Source organism: Hemitrygon akajei, chromosome 9, assembly GCF_048418815.1.
Source record: "Hemitrygon akajei chromosome 9, sHemAka1.3, whole genome shotgun sequence".
In the NCBI taxonomy this organism is placed as follows: domain Eukaryota; kingdom Metazoa; phylum Chordata; class Chondrichthyes; order Myliobatiformes; family Dasyatidae; genus Hemitrygon; species Hemitrygon akajei.
In genome coordinates this window covers 166,956,354-166,973,483 of record NC_133132.1, presented here as the reverse complement: position 1 = coordinate 166,973,483, position 17,130 = coordinate 166,956,354, and the positions used below count along the sequence as shown (strand labels likewise).

Below are 17,130 nucleotides of genomic sequence, written 5' to 3'. Positions count from 1 at the left end.
TGAGTGACTGTCTCTACAGAATCAGGTTTGAAATGAAGACGGAGAGACTGGAGAGAGTGATCTGGAAGAAGTCATGAGGAAGAAAAAGCTGGAGAGAAGTGCAGTGAATACTGAACTGGAGGCTGACCAATCTTTAACTGCTGCTTTTCAGGTCGGGGTGGAAGAAGCTGTTGGAGTAACTGCGTCCCAGATTGAGATGGCCGGGATGTGTGAGTCAGAACTGCTGAGCCTGTGGTGAGAGTTGCAGGGGCCAGAGAAGAAGCTGATCTCTCGATTGCAGGAGGCTGTAGAGACTGCAGGAGCCGTGAAGGTCACGTGTTTCCGTTTGGAGAAGATCAAACAGCAGCTACCGATCGCAGAAATGAGGAAGAATACGGATTTGAAGGATGATGTGCTGGATGTGTGGTACATGCTGCCTTTTGCTGACTTTCCCTCGATTGAGGAAGAGACCTTTGGCCCTTCTCCCGCTGAGTCAGGTGTAGTGGGGAGGGTTAGCTGTGTGCAGTGTGGGGCATGAGTGAGAGGTTGAGAGAGGAGTTGGTAGCGGGCCCGAGATATCCCCAGTTGTGTCCGAGCCTGAAGGGTTTAGGTGAGGGGGTACGGAGGTCTCAGAAGGGTTAGGGAACTCCCAGATAGTTGGCTTATGTAGCGCCTGAGGAACAGGGCGTGAGGTTTACTCTGTGGGGAGGAGATGTCACTGTGCTTGGGTTAGGGTGTGTTGGCAGGAAAGGTGGCGAGTTATTTAATAGTCATGAGGACATGACTTTTATTTGGTGGGGGGAGAGTGTAAAGGGGATTTCTTCTTTTTCTTTGTTACTGTGTATGTAATCAAAATGGCTTCTTTGTTTTGTTAATAGGAATGCTTCTTTGTTGCGAGAGAGTGCTGGAAGCTTGTTTGGGTTAAAATTTACTGATAACGAGAATTGTATTCCTTTGTAAACCAATTGGGATTAATGTTGTTCTTTCTTCTGAGTCTGTAATCTATGGTTGGCGGGCTTTTGGGGAGGTTGGCGCGAGGGGGTGAGAGAGAGAGGATGCGATGCTGTAAACTGGGTGAGGAACGAACCCCAAGCGGGGGTCCAAGGCCAGGAGGTACCCCGAGGAGAGGAGATGAAGCTAGATGTGCTTGGTTGACCACTTCGGATGGTCCTAAGCTGCGAGTCGAGGAGTTCGGAGGGGATCGAATGGTGGCCAGAAGACTTCAGTAATTGAGCTCCAACAGTTGTGCATGAAGTGGTTTGGACTTTGATAAGTTTGGCGTCTTTTCTTTATTTTTTTTCCTTTATATATACTGTATCGTTATTAATCACTTAGTTATAGTAACCTTTATAAATTGTACTCATTTAATCGCATATGGTGTACTGTCTGTTTTTGGGCGAGGCGGGGACATCACACAGCATCCACACCAGCTGATTACCCAGTTTGGCGGGGCCGAAGGCTGCTCCCCCTAGACGAGAACGAGCTGAGCGAGCCTGAGGTGACCCAGGGCGTTACACAACAAACCAAAAATTAGTGGGAAGACAGAGGATTGGTAAGATTTTAAAACCGTACGGAGAGCAGCTGAAAGAATCATTAGGAGTGAAAAGATAAAATATGAAAGCAAGTTAGCAAATACTGTGGTAGCAAAGTGGATAGTAAAAACTTCTTTAAGAATGTGAAAAATAAAGAGAGATGAGAGTGGATATAGAGCTGCTAGAAAATGAGACCGGAGAAATAATAACAGGGGACAAGGAGATAGCAGATAAACTAAATGAATATTTTTCAATGTGGAAGACACCAGCAGTATGCCAGATATTGAATGGTATGAGGAAAGAGAAGTGAGTACAGTTACTACTACAAAGGAAAATATGCTCAAAAAGCTGAAAGACCTAAGGGTACATTAGTCACCCAGGCTAGGTAAATTGCACCCTAGGGTTCTGAAAGAGGTAGCAGTGGAGATAGTGGAGGCATTAGGAATGATCTTTCAAAAATCATTGGACTCTGATATGGTGCCAAAGGACTGGAAAATTGCAAATGTCACTCCACTCTTTAAGAAAGTAGGAAGGTAGCAGAAAGGAAATTATAGATCAGTTAGCCTGACCTCAGTGGGTGGGAAGATGTTGGAGTCAATTCCTAAGGATGAGCTTATGGAGTACTTGGTGACACAGGACAAGATAGAGATTGATAGTTAGCATGGTTTCATTAAGGGAAAATCCTGCCTGACAAACCTGTTGGAATTCTTTGAGGAGATTACACACAGGATAGATAAAGGGGATGCAGTGGATGTTGTATATTTGGATTTTCAGAAGGCCTTAATAAGGTGTCACATATGAGGCTGCTTACCAAGTTAAGGGTCCATGCTGTTACAGGAAAGTTACTAACATGATTAGAGCATTAGCTGATTGGTAGGAGGCAGCGAGTGGGAATAAAAGGATCCTTTTCTGGTTGGCTGCCAGTGACTAGTGGTGTTCCGCAAGGGTCGGTGTTGGGACCATTTGTTTTTATGCTGTATATCAATGATATAGAAGATGGAATAGATGGCTTTGTTGCCTCGTTTGCAAATGATATGAAGATTGGTGGAGGGGCAGGTAGTGTTGAGGAAACGAGTAGGCTGCAAAAGGAATTAGACAGATTAGGAGATTGGGCAAGAGAGTGTCAAATGAAATACAATGTTGGAAAATGCATGGTCATGTGTTTTGGTAGTAGAAATAAATGTGCTGACTATTTTCTTAAATGAATCCAAAATTCTAAAATGCAAAGGGACTTGGGAGTCCTTGTGCAGAACGCCCTAAAGGTTAACATGCAGGTTGAGTCAGTGGTGAGGAAGGCAAATGCTATGTTAGCATTCATTTCAAGAGGTCTAGAATACAAGAGTCGGAATGTGATACTGAGGCTTTATAAGACACTGGCGAGTCCTCACCTCGAGTATTATGAACAGTTTGGGCTCCTCGTCTAAGTAAGGAGTGCTGACTTTGGAGAGGGTCCAGAGGAGCATCACAAGGATGATTCCAGGAATGAAAGGGTTATCAGACAAGGAACGTTTGATAGCTCCAGGTCTGTACTCGCTGGAATTTAGAAGGATGAGTGAGGATCTCATTGAAACCTTTTGAATGTTGAAAGGCCTAGACAGAGTAGATGTGAAAAGGATGTTTCTCATGGTGGGGGAGTCTAGGACAAGAGGGCACAGCCTCAGGAAAGAGGGGCATCCATTTAAAACAGAGATACGGAAAATTTTCTTTAGCCAGAGGGTGGTGAATTTGTGGAATTTATTACCTCAGGCGGCTGTGGAGGCCAGGTTGTTGGGTGTATTCAAGGCAGAGATTGATAGGTTCATGATTGGACATGGCATCAAAGGTTATGGGGAGAAGGCTGGGCAGTAGGGCTGAAGAGTGGAATAAAAGATCAGCCATGATTGAATGGTGGAGCAGACTCGATGGGCCAAATGACCTAATTCTGCTCCTCTGTCTTATGGTCTTATGGTCTATATGGAATAAGGTCGATGAACTTGTAGCACAGTTACAGATTGGCAGGAATGACGATATTGACATCACTGAATCATGGCTGAAAGCAGATTATAGCTGGGAGCTTAATGTCCAAGGATACAAAAGGACAGGGAGGAAGGCAGAGGGGGCAGGTTTGCTCTGTTGGTAAAATATGAAATCAAATCATTGGAAAGAGGTGACATAGGTTTGGAAGGTGTTGAATCATTGTGGGTAGAGTAAAAAGACCCTGATGGGAGTTATTTACAGACCAACAGTAGTAAGGATGTGGTCTACAAATTACAATGGGGGGGGGGGGGATGCATGCCAAAAGGGTAATGTTAGAATAATCATGGAGGATTTCAATATGCAGGTAGATTGAAAAAAATCAGGTTGGTGCTGAATTCTAGAAGGGGGAAAGCCTGTGAGGTGACTTCTTAGAGCAGATCGTGGTTGAGCCCTCTAGGAGATCAGATATTCTGGATTGGTTGTTGTGGAATGGACCAGAATTGATTAGAGAGCTTAAAGTAGAGGATCCTTTCGGGCAAGTAATCATATGATTTTATGGTCTTAAAAACAGTGGCAGGGATGGCGGAAGAGAACAATAGCTGGAATTTCTGGAAGCAATTCCAAAGGCGCAGGATCTATACATACTAAAGAGGAAGAATTATTCTGAAGGCAAGATGACACAACTGTGGTTAATAAGAGAAGTCAAATCCAACATAAAAGCCAAAGAGAGGCCATATAATAGAGCAAAGATTAGTGAGATATTAGAGGATTAGGAAGCGTTTAAAAACCAGCAGAAGGCAACAAAAAAAAGTTATTAAGAAGGAAAAGATGGAATATGAAAGAAAGTTAACCAATAATATTAACGAGGATACCAAAAGTTTCTTCAGATACATAAAGAGTAAAAGGGAGGCAAGAGTGGATATTGGACTGCTAGAAAATAATGCTGGAGAGGTAGTAATGGTGGCAAGGAAATAGTGGACGAACTGAATAAGTATTTTGCATCAGTCAGCATTATAGAAGATTCTAGCGGTATGGTGGAAGTTCCGGGTGTTGGGGTCAGACATCAAAGAAGTGGTTTTGGGATACTTGGAGACACACGATAGAGTAGGCAATAATCAGCATAGTTCCTTCAATGGAAAATTTGTCTGACAAACCTGTTGGGACTTTTTGAAGAAATAACAACCAGAATAGACAAACAAGAGGGTGTTGTGTACTTGGATTATCAGAAGCCCATTGCAAGGTGCCACACATAAGGCTGCTTAACAAGTTGCGAGCCCATAGTATTCTAGGAAAGTTACTAGCATAGAGCAATCGCTGATTAGCAGGAGGTAAAGAGAGGGAATAAAGAGAGCCTTCACTGGTTGGCTGCCTGTGATTAGTGTTCCACAGGGGTCAGTGTTGGGACCAATTCTTTTTATATTATTTATCATTGATATGGATGATGGAATTGATGGCTTTGTTGCAAAGATAGGATGAAAGGCGGGTAGTTCTGAGGAAGTAGAAAAGCTACAGAAAGACTTGGAGCCATAGAGAAATACAGCACAGAAACAAGCCCTTTGGCCAATCTAGTCCATGCCAAATCATTTAAGTTATCTACTCCCATTAACCTCCCATTATCATAGCTCTCCATATCCCCACTATCCATGTACTTATTCAAACTTCTTTTAAATGTTGAGATCAGACTCGCATGCAGCACTAGTGAAGAAGTTTCCCCTTATGTTTCCCTTAAACTTCTCACCTTTCACCATTAACCCACAACCTCTGGTTCTAGTCCCACCCAAAACAGTGGAAAAAGCCTGTTTATGTTTACCCTGTCTATACCCTTCATATTTTTGTATACCTCTATCAAATTTCCTCTCAATCTTTTACATTCTAAGGAATAAAGTCCTAACCTATTCAAACTTCCCATATGCTGAAACTCAGGTCCTCCTGACCCAACAACATCCTTGTCAATTTACTCTGTACTCTTTCAGTCTTGTTTACATCTTTCCTGTAAGTAGGGGACCAAAACTGCACACAATATTCCAGGTGTGGTCTCACCAAGGCCTTGTACAACTGCAGTAGAACCTCCCTGCTCCTGTACTCAAATCCTTTTGCTATGAATGCCAACATACCATTTGCCTTTTTCACCGCCTGCTGTACCTGCATGCCCACCTTCAATGACTGGTGTACAATGACACATAGGTCTCGTTGCATCTTCCCTTTTCCTAATCGGCCACCGTTCAGATAATAATTTGTTTTCCTGTTCTTGCCACCAAAGTGGATAACCTCACATTTATCCACATTAAATTGCATCTGCCATGAATTTGTCCACTCACCTAACCTATCCAAGTCACCCTGCATCCTCTTAGCATCCTCCTCACAGCTAACATCGCCGCCCAGCTTCATGTCATCCACAAACTTGGAGATGCTGCATTTAATTCCCTCGTCTAAATCATTAATATATATTGTAAACAACTGGGGTCCCAGCACTGAGCCTTGCGGTACCCCACTAGTCATTGCCTGCCATTCTGAAAAGGTCCCGTTTACTCCCACACTTTGCTTCCTGTCTGCCAACCAATTCTCTATCCACATCAATACCATACCCCTAATACCATGTGCTTTAAGTTTGCACACTAATCTCCTGTGTGGGACCTTGTCAAAAGCCTTTTGAAAATCTAAATATACCACATCCACTGGCTCTCCCCTATCCACTCTACTAGTTACATCTTCAAAAAATTCTATAAGATTTGTCAGACATGATTTTCCTTTCACAAATCCATGCTGACTTTGTCCGATGATTTCACCTCTTTCCAAATGTGCTGTTATCACATCTTTGATAACCGACTCTAGCATTTTCCCCACCACCGATGACAGGCTAACCGGTCTATAATTCCCCAGTTTCCCTCTCCCTCCTTTTTTAAAAAGTGGGGTTACATTAGCCACCCTCCAATCCTCAGGAACTAATCCAGAATCTAAGGAGTTTTGAAAAATTATCACTAATGCATCCACTATTTCTTGGGCTACTTCCTTAAGCACTCAGGGATGCAGACCATCTGGCCCTGGGGATTTATCTGCCTTTAATCCCTTCAATTTACCTAACACCACTTCCCTACTAACATGTATTTCCCTCAGTTCCTCCATCTCACTAGACCCTCGGTCCCTTACTATTTCCGGAAGATTATTTATGTCCTCCTTAGTGAAGACAGAACCAAAGTAGTTATTCAATTGGTCTGCCATGTCTTTGTTCCCTAGGATCAATTCACCTGTTTCTGACTGTAAAGGACCTACATTTGTCTTGACCAATCTTTTTCTTTTCACGTATCTATAAAAGCTTTTACAGTCAGTTTTTATGTTCCCTGCCAGCTTTCTCTCATAATCTTTTTTCCCTTTACTAATTAAGCCCTTTGTCCTCCTCTGCTGGTCTCTGAATTTCTTCCAGTCCTCAGGTGTGCCGCTTTTTTTTGCTAATTTATATGTTTCTTCTTTGGACTTGATACTATTCCTAATTTCCCTTGTCAGCCACGGGTGCACTACCTTCCCTGGTTTATTCTTTTGCCAAACTGGGATGAACAATTGTTGTAGTTCATCCATGCGATCTTTAAATGCTTGCCATTGCATATCCACTGTCAACCCTTTAAGTATCATTTGCCAGTCTATCTTAGCTAATTCACCTCTCATACCTTCAAAGTTACCCTTTAAGTTCAGAACCTTTGTTTCTGAATTAACTATGTCACTCTCCATCTTAATGAAGAATTCCACCATATTATGGTCACTCTTACCCAAGGGGCCTCACACGACAAGATTGCTAACTAACCCTTCCTCATTACTCAATACCCAATCTAGAATGGCCTGCTCTCTAGTTGGTTCTTCAACATGTTGGTTCAGAAAACCATCCCGCATACATTCCAAGAAATCCTCTTCCTCAGCACCCTTACCAATTTGGTTCACCCAATCTATATGTAGATTGAAGTCACCCATTATAACTACTGTTCCTTTATTGCACGCATTTCTAATTTCCTGTTTAATGCCATCCCCAACCTCACAACTCCCACCAGCGTTTTCTGCCCCTTAGTGTTATGCAGCTCTACCCATATCGATTCCACATCCTCCAGGCTAATGTCCTTCCTTTCTATTGCATTAATCTCCTCTCTAACAAGCAATGCTACCCCACCTCCTTTTCTTTCCTGTCTATCCCTCCTGAATATTGAATATCCCTGGATGTTGAGCTCCCATCCTTGGTCACCCTGGAGCCATGTCTCTGTGATCCCAACTATATCATATTCATTAATAACTATCTGCACATTCAATTCATCCACCTTGTTACGAATGCTCCTCGCATTGACACACAAAGCCTTCAGGCTTGTTTTTACAACACTCATAGCCCTTATACAATTATGTTGAAAAGTGGCTCTTTTTGCTTTTTGCCCTGGATTTGCCTGCCTGCCACTTTTACTTTTCACCTTACTACTTTTTGCTTCTACCCTTATTTTACACCCCTCTGTCTCTCTGCACTTGTTTCCAGCCCCCTGCCACATTAGTTTAAATCCTCCTGAACAGCAGTAGCAAACGCTCCCCCTAGGACATTGGTTCCAGTCCAGCCCAGGTGCAGACCGTCCTGTTTATACCGGTCCCACCTCCCCCAGAACTAGTTCCAATGCCCCAGAAATTTGAATCCCTCCCCCCTGCACCATTTTTCAAGCCATGTATTCATCTGAAATATCCTCCTATTTCTACTCTAATAGTACGTGGCACTGGTAGTAATCCAGAGATTATTACCTTTGTGGTCCTACTTTTTAGTTGATCTCCTAACTCCCTAAATTCACCTTGTAGGACCTTATCCCATTTTTTACCTATATCGTTGGTACCTTTGTGCACCACGACCACTGGCTGTTCACCCTCCCATTCCAGAATGTCCTGCAGCCGCTCAGAGACATCCTTGACCCTTGCACCAGGGAGGCAACATACCATCCTGGAGTCAAGTTTGCTGCCGCAGAAATGCCTATCTATTCCCCTTACAATCGAATCCCCTATCACTATAGCTCTCCCACTCCTTTTCTTTCCCTCCTGTGCCACAGAGCCACCCATGGTGCAATGAACTCGGCTGCTGCTGCCTTCCCCTGATGAGACATCTCCCCCAACAGTATCCAAAACAGTATCTCTGTTTAGGAGGGAGATGACCCCAGGGGACTCCTGCACTACCTGCCTACTGCTACGCTGTCTAGTGGCCACCCCTTCCCTTTCTGCCTGTGTAGCCTTTACCTGCGGTGTAGCCAACTCACTGAACGTGCTATTCACGACTTTCTCAACATCGCGGATGCTCCAGTATGAATCCAATCGCAGCTCCAGACGCTCAATGCGGTCTGCCAGAAGCTGCAGTTGGACACACTTCCTGCACACATAGTCGTCAGGGACACTGGAAGTATTCCTGATTTCCCACACGCTGCAGGATGAACAAACCACGGGGCCAATCTCAGCTGCCATGACCTACCCAATACTTGCCTCAACTTTTGAAACTTTCTCCTTTGAAAGGAACTTACCCGGCCTTACCTCACTTGGAGTGAAGCTCGTCCTCTGCCTCTTCTCGTCGAAGCCTCAAATCTCCACTCCTTCACTGGCCCACTCACTCACTGGCCGCTTTACACAGGCCACTCCACTTGAGGTAACCCTCTATAAACCAAAGGGAAGGAGGGGGCTTATGTGTGCAGGATCAGTTTGAGAAAAGTTTTCATTCTACGCACTAAGAAACATCATAGAAGCAACATCGTAAGTTCATAAGACAATCGATATGTTGGAGTAAAAATTCTGTTGGAGCTGATTCTGTTAAAAGTAATGACGGTTGATAAAGTTATTTTCTTGTGCTATTGAAAGCATTGTTGTATAGTTTGTGTGAGGTGCATTTACAGTTGTTGATGGCGTAGGTAGATTCTGACTGTATGTTGTACTTTAATGTAATATAGTTTGTTGTAGTTTTACTTTTACAAGTATTTATGATGTAAATATGATGCCAAGAAGGAAACAAATACTGTATATATTTTGTATTGTTTTATCAACAGTTTTCACCACACGTTAATGTGGAAGAGTGAACAGTAAATAGTTAATCTTACTGCGATTGTGCCTTCATTGACTACGGTTTACCTCGGTGTTTAGTTCAGAGTTTCTACACCTGTACGAGAACACTACAGTGAAAAGGCGGCATTACCAGGTGATCAAGTGTCAAATGGTTGCCATTCAGCTCTAGGAGCAGCAGGGCATCAGCAAATAAGGCTGCCCACGCAAGAGCTAAAGCAGAAACCGCCAAGGTGCGAGCGTCATACACGGAACAGGAAGTAAAACTGAAAAATGAAGCGGCTGCCAGAGAAGCCGAAAACCAGTTGGAAAGGGTAAGGATAGAAGCAGAGTTAGAAGTGCTGGCGCTACGCCGAGAAGCCGATGCTGCCAGGGTGGAAGCAGAAATATTAGAAAGCGCTGAAGAAATTTACATTCTAGATGAAGTAAAATCGACTTCAGAAAGGACCAGATTGGAGCGCACTAGGGAATACGTCCGATCTCAAATGGATCTGAAGATTCGTTCTTCCTCTCCATACTTATTTGCTAACATCCCATTTCATGAAGAGTCAAAGAGAAGCCCAATTGCATCGCATCCACCTGAGGAAGACAATTTACGCTTGCAACTTTGCGATGAAATTGAGAACGAAAGGGCTGACGACAAATACTTCTCGACACCAAACTTACCAGATTTGGCGAGAGAAGAGGCAAAGGCTGAAGTCAGAACAGCAAATCCCATAAAGAACGTACATGCTCAGTCATATGCCTGCCAACATATTCCCCCAGCCAGCATGCCACTGGCAGTTGAACCCATAGCACGGTATTTAGCACGACAAGATCTCATCACTTCAGGACTATACCAGTTTGATGATAAGCCTGAAAATTACCATGGATGGTACTCCTCATTCACCATCGCTACTGGCAGAGTCCAGCTCGAAGCAACCCAAGAGTTGGATCTTATGACAAAATGGCTGGGAAAAGAATCATGCGAACAGGTGAGACGCATACGTTCAGGGTACATCAACAACCCCAAGCTAGCCTGATGCAAAGCACGGGAGAGACTTTGGGAGTGCTCTGCGGCCCCTGAAATTATTGAAATGGCACTATTTTGACAGCTGGAAATTTTTCCTAAGGTGTCAGCCAAGGACCACACTAAGCTAAGAGAGCTCGGAGATCTACTCATGGAGATTGAAGGCGCTAAAGAAGATGGTGATTTAACTGGCCTGTCATACCTAAATACTTAATACTTTATTAGACCAATCGTGTACAAACTTCCATTTGGGCTGCAGGAGAGGTGGGTGTCTGTTGGCTCAGAGTATAAGAGAACGGTGGTCGATTTCCTCCCTTTAAGTATTTCACTAGGTTTGTGTGCAAGGAGGCGAAGAAGCGAAACGACTCTAGCTTCATGAGTCAAGGTAGCAGTACAATTCACACCAAGCCAGTCAAATCCACTTCGAATAATTTTAACATCAATAAACCTGTCTCAGTGCGTAAAACTGGAGTCTCCACAACTAACAATGACCCTAGCAAGAATTGTCCATTACACAACAAACCCCACCCGCTCAAAAAATGCAGAACGTTTAGAAAAAAACCCTTTGATGAGAGAATGGCCCTTCTCAAGGAGAAAAAAAAATGTTTTAAATGTTGTTCCTTTACCTCTCACCTCGCTAGAGAGTGTACGTTCCCTGTAAAGTGCTCGGAATGTAACAGCACTAATCACGATGGGGCCATGTATCACGGCCTGTTACCGCAAACTGACAAAGCTCCTTCACCCTCACAAGAGGACAGCTGGGAGGGAGAGGATCACCCCAAGACAACTGTTGTTAGCTCGAGCTGCACAGAAGTTTGCGGTCAAGGTCAGTCAAGTCGTTCTTGTTCAAAGATCTGCCTCACTAAGGTATACCCTAAGGGAGCCAAAGACAAGGCCATCAAAGCCTATGTAATTCTGGACAACCAGAGCAATCGCTCACTAGTCAGACCAGAGTTCTTCGACTTGTTCAACGTAGAGAGTATTCAGTTCCCATACTACCTTAGAACTTGCTCAGGCAGCGTAGAAACATATGGCAGGAAGGCAGAAGGCTTCCAGCTCAAGTCACAGGATGGTAAAGTTGTCATCTGTCTCCCTCCTCTCTTAGGGTGCAATGAAATTTTGAATAACCGCACCGAGATCCCGACGCCAAGCGCAGTGCGACACCAGCCGCACCTCCACCACATCGCCAAGCACATCCCAGAACTGGATCCAAAAGCAGAAATACTCCTGCTACTCAGAAGAGACGTCCTCGAGGTGCACAAGGTCAGGCAGCAGGTCAATGGACCACACGACGCCCCCTTTGCCCAATGCCTGGATCTGGGCTGGGTGGTGATAGGAGAGGTGTACCCTGGCAACGTACACAAACCGACAGTTAATACACTCAAGACCAAAGTGCTAGAGAGTGGCCGCCATTCCATTTTTCAACCCTGCACAAGCTTCATGTGTTTCAAGGAAGCACGACAAGGCTTTAACAAGGGTAGTAAAGTAACCGAGAAGACACTGGGACAGTCAGTCTTTGCTCAACCTAAGCATGATAATAAACCTGCTCCATCAGTGGAAAAAACTCAAACGAGCAAGACATTTGAGCTGATCGAACCCGAAAGAGACTCGGAAATTCGGCCACAAATACAAACCGGTGTCACCTACCTGGAAGAATCAATACGTACCACTGACCACTTTCAGCGGTCCTCCACTTTGAATTCCTTAGTGAGAGGACTTGTGTTCCTCATTCACATGGCCAGATCCTACAAACACTCATCCCGAAATAGTAAATGCAAGGGATGGCACAAATGTGACTTACCTCGCACTGCGGACGAATTGGCCCAGGCAAAGGACGTTATCCTTAAAGCAACTTAGAGCAGCTTTTGCAAGGGAGTTTTCGGTCCTCCAAGCTAATAAACCAATACCAGCCCTTTGAGGAAACTCAACCCGATCCTGAAGAACGATCTCATTTGCATTGGAGGCTGGTTAATACACTCTCACCTTTCAGCTGCAGAAAAGAGCCCAGTAATCCTGCCCAAAGACAGCCACATGTCCTTACTGTTCATGCACCATCACCATGAACAGGTAAGGCATCAGGGCCGTCACCTGATGGAAGGAGCAATCAGGGCAGCGGGACTGTGGATCTTGGGAGGGAAACACTGATCAATTCAGTACTCCACAGATGTGTAACCTGCAGGAAACTGTGAGAGAAGCTGGAAGCTCAACGTAAGGCGGATCTCCCACCAGAATGCCTCAATGCCTGCCCTCCTTTTACATATGTGGGGCTCGATGTATTTGGTCCCTGGACCACCATCACTAGACGCACCAGAGGAGGACAAGCAGAGAGCAAGCGGTGGGCCATCATATTCAGCTGCATGAGTTTGAGAGCGGTACACATTGAAGTCATCGAATCTTTGGATACATCCAGCTGCATTAACGCTCTCAGGCGCTTCTTTGCACTAAGAGGCACTGCAAAACAGTTAAGGTCTGATTGCGGCACAAACTTTGTTGGAGCGTCCAAGGAGCTCAGGATGGACAAAACAGTGCAAAGGTACCTCAGTGAGCAGGGATGCAACTGGGAATTCAGCACACCACACGCCTCTCACATGGGAGGCTCATGGGAGCGGAAGATTGGTATTGGCAGAAGGATCCTTGATTCAATGTTTCTGCAGCAACGCACCCAACTGACCCACGAAGTACTGTGCACACTGATGGCAGAGGTCACAGCCATTATAAATGCACGACCACTCCTACCTGTGTCTTCTGACCCGGAAAGCCCTTTCATACTCTCGCCATCAATGCTCCTTATGCAGAAGGCAGGAGTTTCCCCCCTCCACCTGGGGACTTCTCAGATAAGGACTTGTATACAAAGTAATGGAGATAGGTTCAGGCTCTCGCAAATCAGTTCTGGTCCCGTTGGAGCCATGAATATCTACCTTTGTTGCAACACAGACAAAAGTGGACAGAACCTCGCAGGAATCTTCAAGTTGGAGTTTTAGTCCTGCTCAGGGACAAGCAGATTGCCCGTAACTGCTGGCCAATGGCCAGAATCACTGCCACATTCCCTGGTAGGGATGGACATGTCAGGAAGGTTGAATTGAAAACTTGTGACCAAGGTGATGTGAAAACTTTCCAAAGGCCAGTTGCAGATGTCATTCTACTTCTACCTAAAGACTGATTTAGAGACTAAAGTTCTGTATCATGTTCATAGTGACCTTACAAAGGTCAGGTGGGGAGTGTGTTGCCTTAAGGCATTTGTTTAGCTTTATTACATTTTCGCTGTAGTAATTCATTTGTAATTATTTTCTAGTTAAAGTTACGGTTGTTGAAAGTAAATTCATTGTCTGTGATGTATCACGGCATGTGATGACGTCACATCCGGTTTCACCGCGTCTTGTGGGAAAATACCGGTTTGGAGAAACGGGAAGGCGGGGGCTTGTGTGTGCAGGATCAGCGCGAGAAAAGTTTTCATTCTACGCACTAAGAAACATCATAGAAGCAATGCTGTAAGTTCATAAGACAATCGATATGTTGGAGTAAAAATGTTAACACTGATTCTGTTAAAAGTAATGACGGTTAATAAAGTTATTTTCTTGTGCTATTGAAAGCATTGCTGTATAGTTTGTGTGAGGTGTATTTAAAGTTGTTGATGGCGTAGGTAGATTCTGACTATGTTGTACTTTAATGTAATATAGCTTGTTGTAGTTTTACTTTTATGATTATTTATGATGTAAATGTGATAACAAGAAGGATACAAATACTGTATATATTTTGTATTGTTTTATCAATAGTTTTCACCATACGTTAATGTGGAAGAGTGAACAGTAAACGGTTAATTTTACTGCGATTGTGCCTTCATTAACTACGGTTTACCTCGGTGTTTAGTTCAGAGTTTCTACACCTGTACAAGAACACTACATTTATATCTGTGTGCTGTAGCCCTTACTTTTTATTCGCAGTTATTTTGTAAATAACACTATTCTTTGCATTTCTGGTTAGATGCTAACTGCATTTCATTTGGCATTGTGTCTGTACTCGACTCAATGAAAATAAAGTTGAATCTAATCTAATCTATCCTGGATGGGCTTCCCAAAGTGCAACAAACAACAAAGGATGAGCACCGATCCCTGTGGCACAGCTTTAGTACCAGGCCTCCAGTCAGACTAGTACCACTCTCTGGCTTCTCCCACAAAGCCAGTGCCTTATCATCCTGAATGCCAAGTGACTGAACCTTCTGAACCAGCCTCTTACTGGATTTAGACAGATTAGGAGATTGGACAAGGAAGTGGCAGATGGGATAACAGTGTCAGGAAGTGTATGGTCATGTACTTTGATAGAAGAAATTAAAAAAATAGACTATTTTCTAAATGGAGAGAAAAATCAAAAATCTGAGGTGCAAAGAGACTTGGGAGTCCTCGTGCAGAGAATTCCCTCGAGGTTAATTTGCAGGTTGAGTCTGAGGTGAGGAAGGCAAATGCAATATTAGCATTCATTTCAAGAAGACTAGAATATAAAAGCAAGGATGTGATGTTGAGGCTTTATAAAGCACTGGTGAGGCCTCACTTGGAGTATTGTGAGCAGGTTTGGGCCCGTTACCAAGGAAAGGATGTGCTGACATTGGAGAGGGATCAAAGGAGGTCCACAAAAATTATTTTGGAATTGAAAGGCTTGTTATATGAAGAGCATTTGATGGCTCTGGGGCTGTACTCACTGGAATTCAGAAGAATGAAGGATGACCTCATTAAAAACTATTGAATATTGAAAGGCCTCCAGAGAGTGGATGTGGTGAGGATGTTTCCTATGTGGGGGAGTCTAGGACCAGAGGACAAAGCCTCAGAATAGAGGGGCATCCTTTTAGGATGGATTTGAGAAGGAACTACTTCGGCCAGAGAGTGGTGAATCTGTGGAACTTGTTGCCACAGGTGACTCTGGAGGCCAAGTATTTGAGGCAGAAGGTGATAGATTCTTGATTGATCAGGCTGTGAAGAGATATGGCGAGAAGGCAGAAGATTGTGGCTGAGAGGTAAATCAATCATCCATGATGAAATGGCAGAGTGGAATTGATGGGCCAAATGGCCTAGTTCTGCTCTTAAATCTTATGGTCTAATTTTTCTAGACTCCATCATTAGTCCATTCCCCTACACGTCTCTGCATGGGAACATCCATTGAAATAGTTAACATCTCTAAACCATACAAAGGATCGTGAAGAGTGCTGAGAGGGTCATTGGGCTCTCTCTTCCACACATCCGAGAAATTTATCAGGAGTGCTTTGTATGCAGAGCCCTTGTCAACGATCCCTATATGCAATAATATATAACAGCAGCTATGGAAAAAGAAGCATTGTTTCGGATCTGAAATCCTTCTTCAAAACTTGATCTGTTCTGGAGAAAGCTCTGGAGAAACCCCTATGGAGAACCTTGCACCACCTTTGGTAGAGATGTATCTTCACCTCTACACTCCTATGGCGTGCTTCTTTATCGATAGCTGCTGCTTGACCTGCTTGTTTAAACAGCGGTCTTCTTCTGATTTCTAATATCTGCTGATTCACCTTACAGGAGTTAGTTTCCTCACTGTCCATCGAAATTTCGTACAAGGTGTATGATGAGAATGCGTTATCTCGCTCGATGCGGAGAAAGCGTTTGATCGTATAGAGTGGAACTAACTCTTTGTGGTTTTAGAAAGATTTGACCTCGGTCAAAGTTTTATCTCTTGGATCAAATTACTATATCTATGTCCTACCACCTCTGTTTTGACTAATTCTCAGCAATCCCAGTTGTTTAACCTTAAACGTGGCACCCGTCAAGGATGCCCCTTAAGTCCCTTTCTTTTTGATTTGGTTGTAGAGCCTCTGGCGATTGCATTTCGAAGTTGTCCTGAATTGATGGGGATCTGGACGGTGGGGTGGGGGGGTGCTGAGCACAAAGTTTCTCTTTATGCTGATGATCTATTACTTTTTCTTTCAAATCCGTCCACATCCTTACCTCCAATGTTTTCACTTCTTGATCAATTTAGCCAGTTCTCTGGCTATAAACTTAATTTACATAAGAGTGAACTTTTTCCAGTTAATAAAGAAGCACAAGTATTAGTATTTCGTGACCTCCCCTTTAAAGTAGTTGATAATAAATTTACCTATCTTGGTATTACAGTTACAAGGAATTTTAAGGATCTCTTACGTGAAAATTTTGCCAATCTTTTGTACTCTACAAAACAGAGTTTGTCACAATGGTCACCTTTATCTATGTCCTTGGTAGGTCGTGTTCATGTTATTAAAATGTATGTTCTCCCTAAATTTTTATACTTATTTCAATCTATTCCAATTTTTATTTCTAAAACCTTTTTTGATTCCTTAGACTCTATTATTTTGTCCTATCTGTGGAAGAGTAAGCGTTCCAGAATTAACAAAACTTACCTTCAAAAATCTAAAAAAGAGGGCGGCATGGCCTTACCTAATTTCCGTCTATACTACTGGGCAGCTAACATTCGTTGTCTTATCTTCTGGTCTTTTTTCCATCGCCAGTCTGACCGCCCTAAATGGGTAGCAATGGAGCTCAAGTCCACTAAGGATCTATCTATCTCTGTACTTCCTAGTAGTTTGCCTAGACTAATTGTTAATCCTCTTGTTAG

The 17,130-nt window shown here is 43.6% G+C and overlaps 1 protein-coding gene across 2 annotated transcripts in view; it reads left to right on the top strand.

Annotated features, from left to right (window-relative positions):
• Nucleotides 1-17,130, top strand: part of LOC140733734 (amine sulfotransferase-like) — a 106,312-nt gene that overhangs the window by 60,288 nt on the left and 28,894 nt on the right. The gene's annotated exons all lie outside the window — the stretch shown is intronic.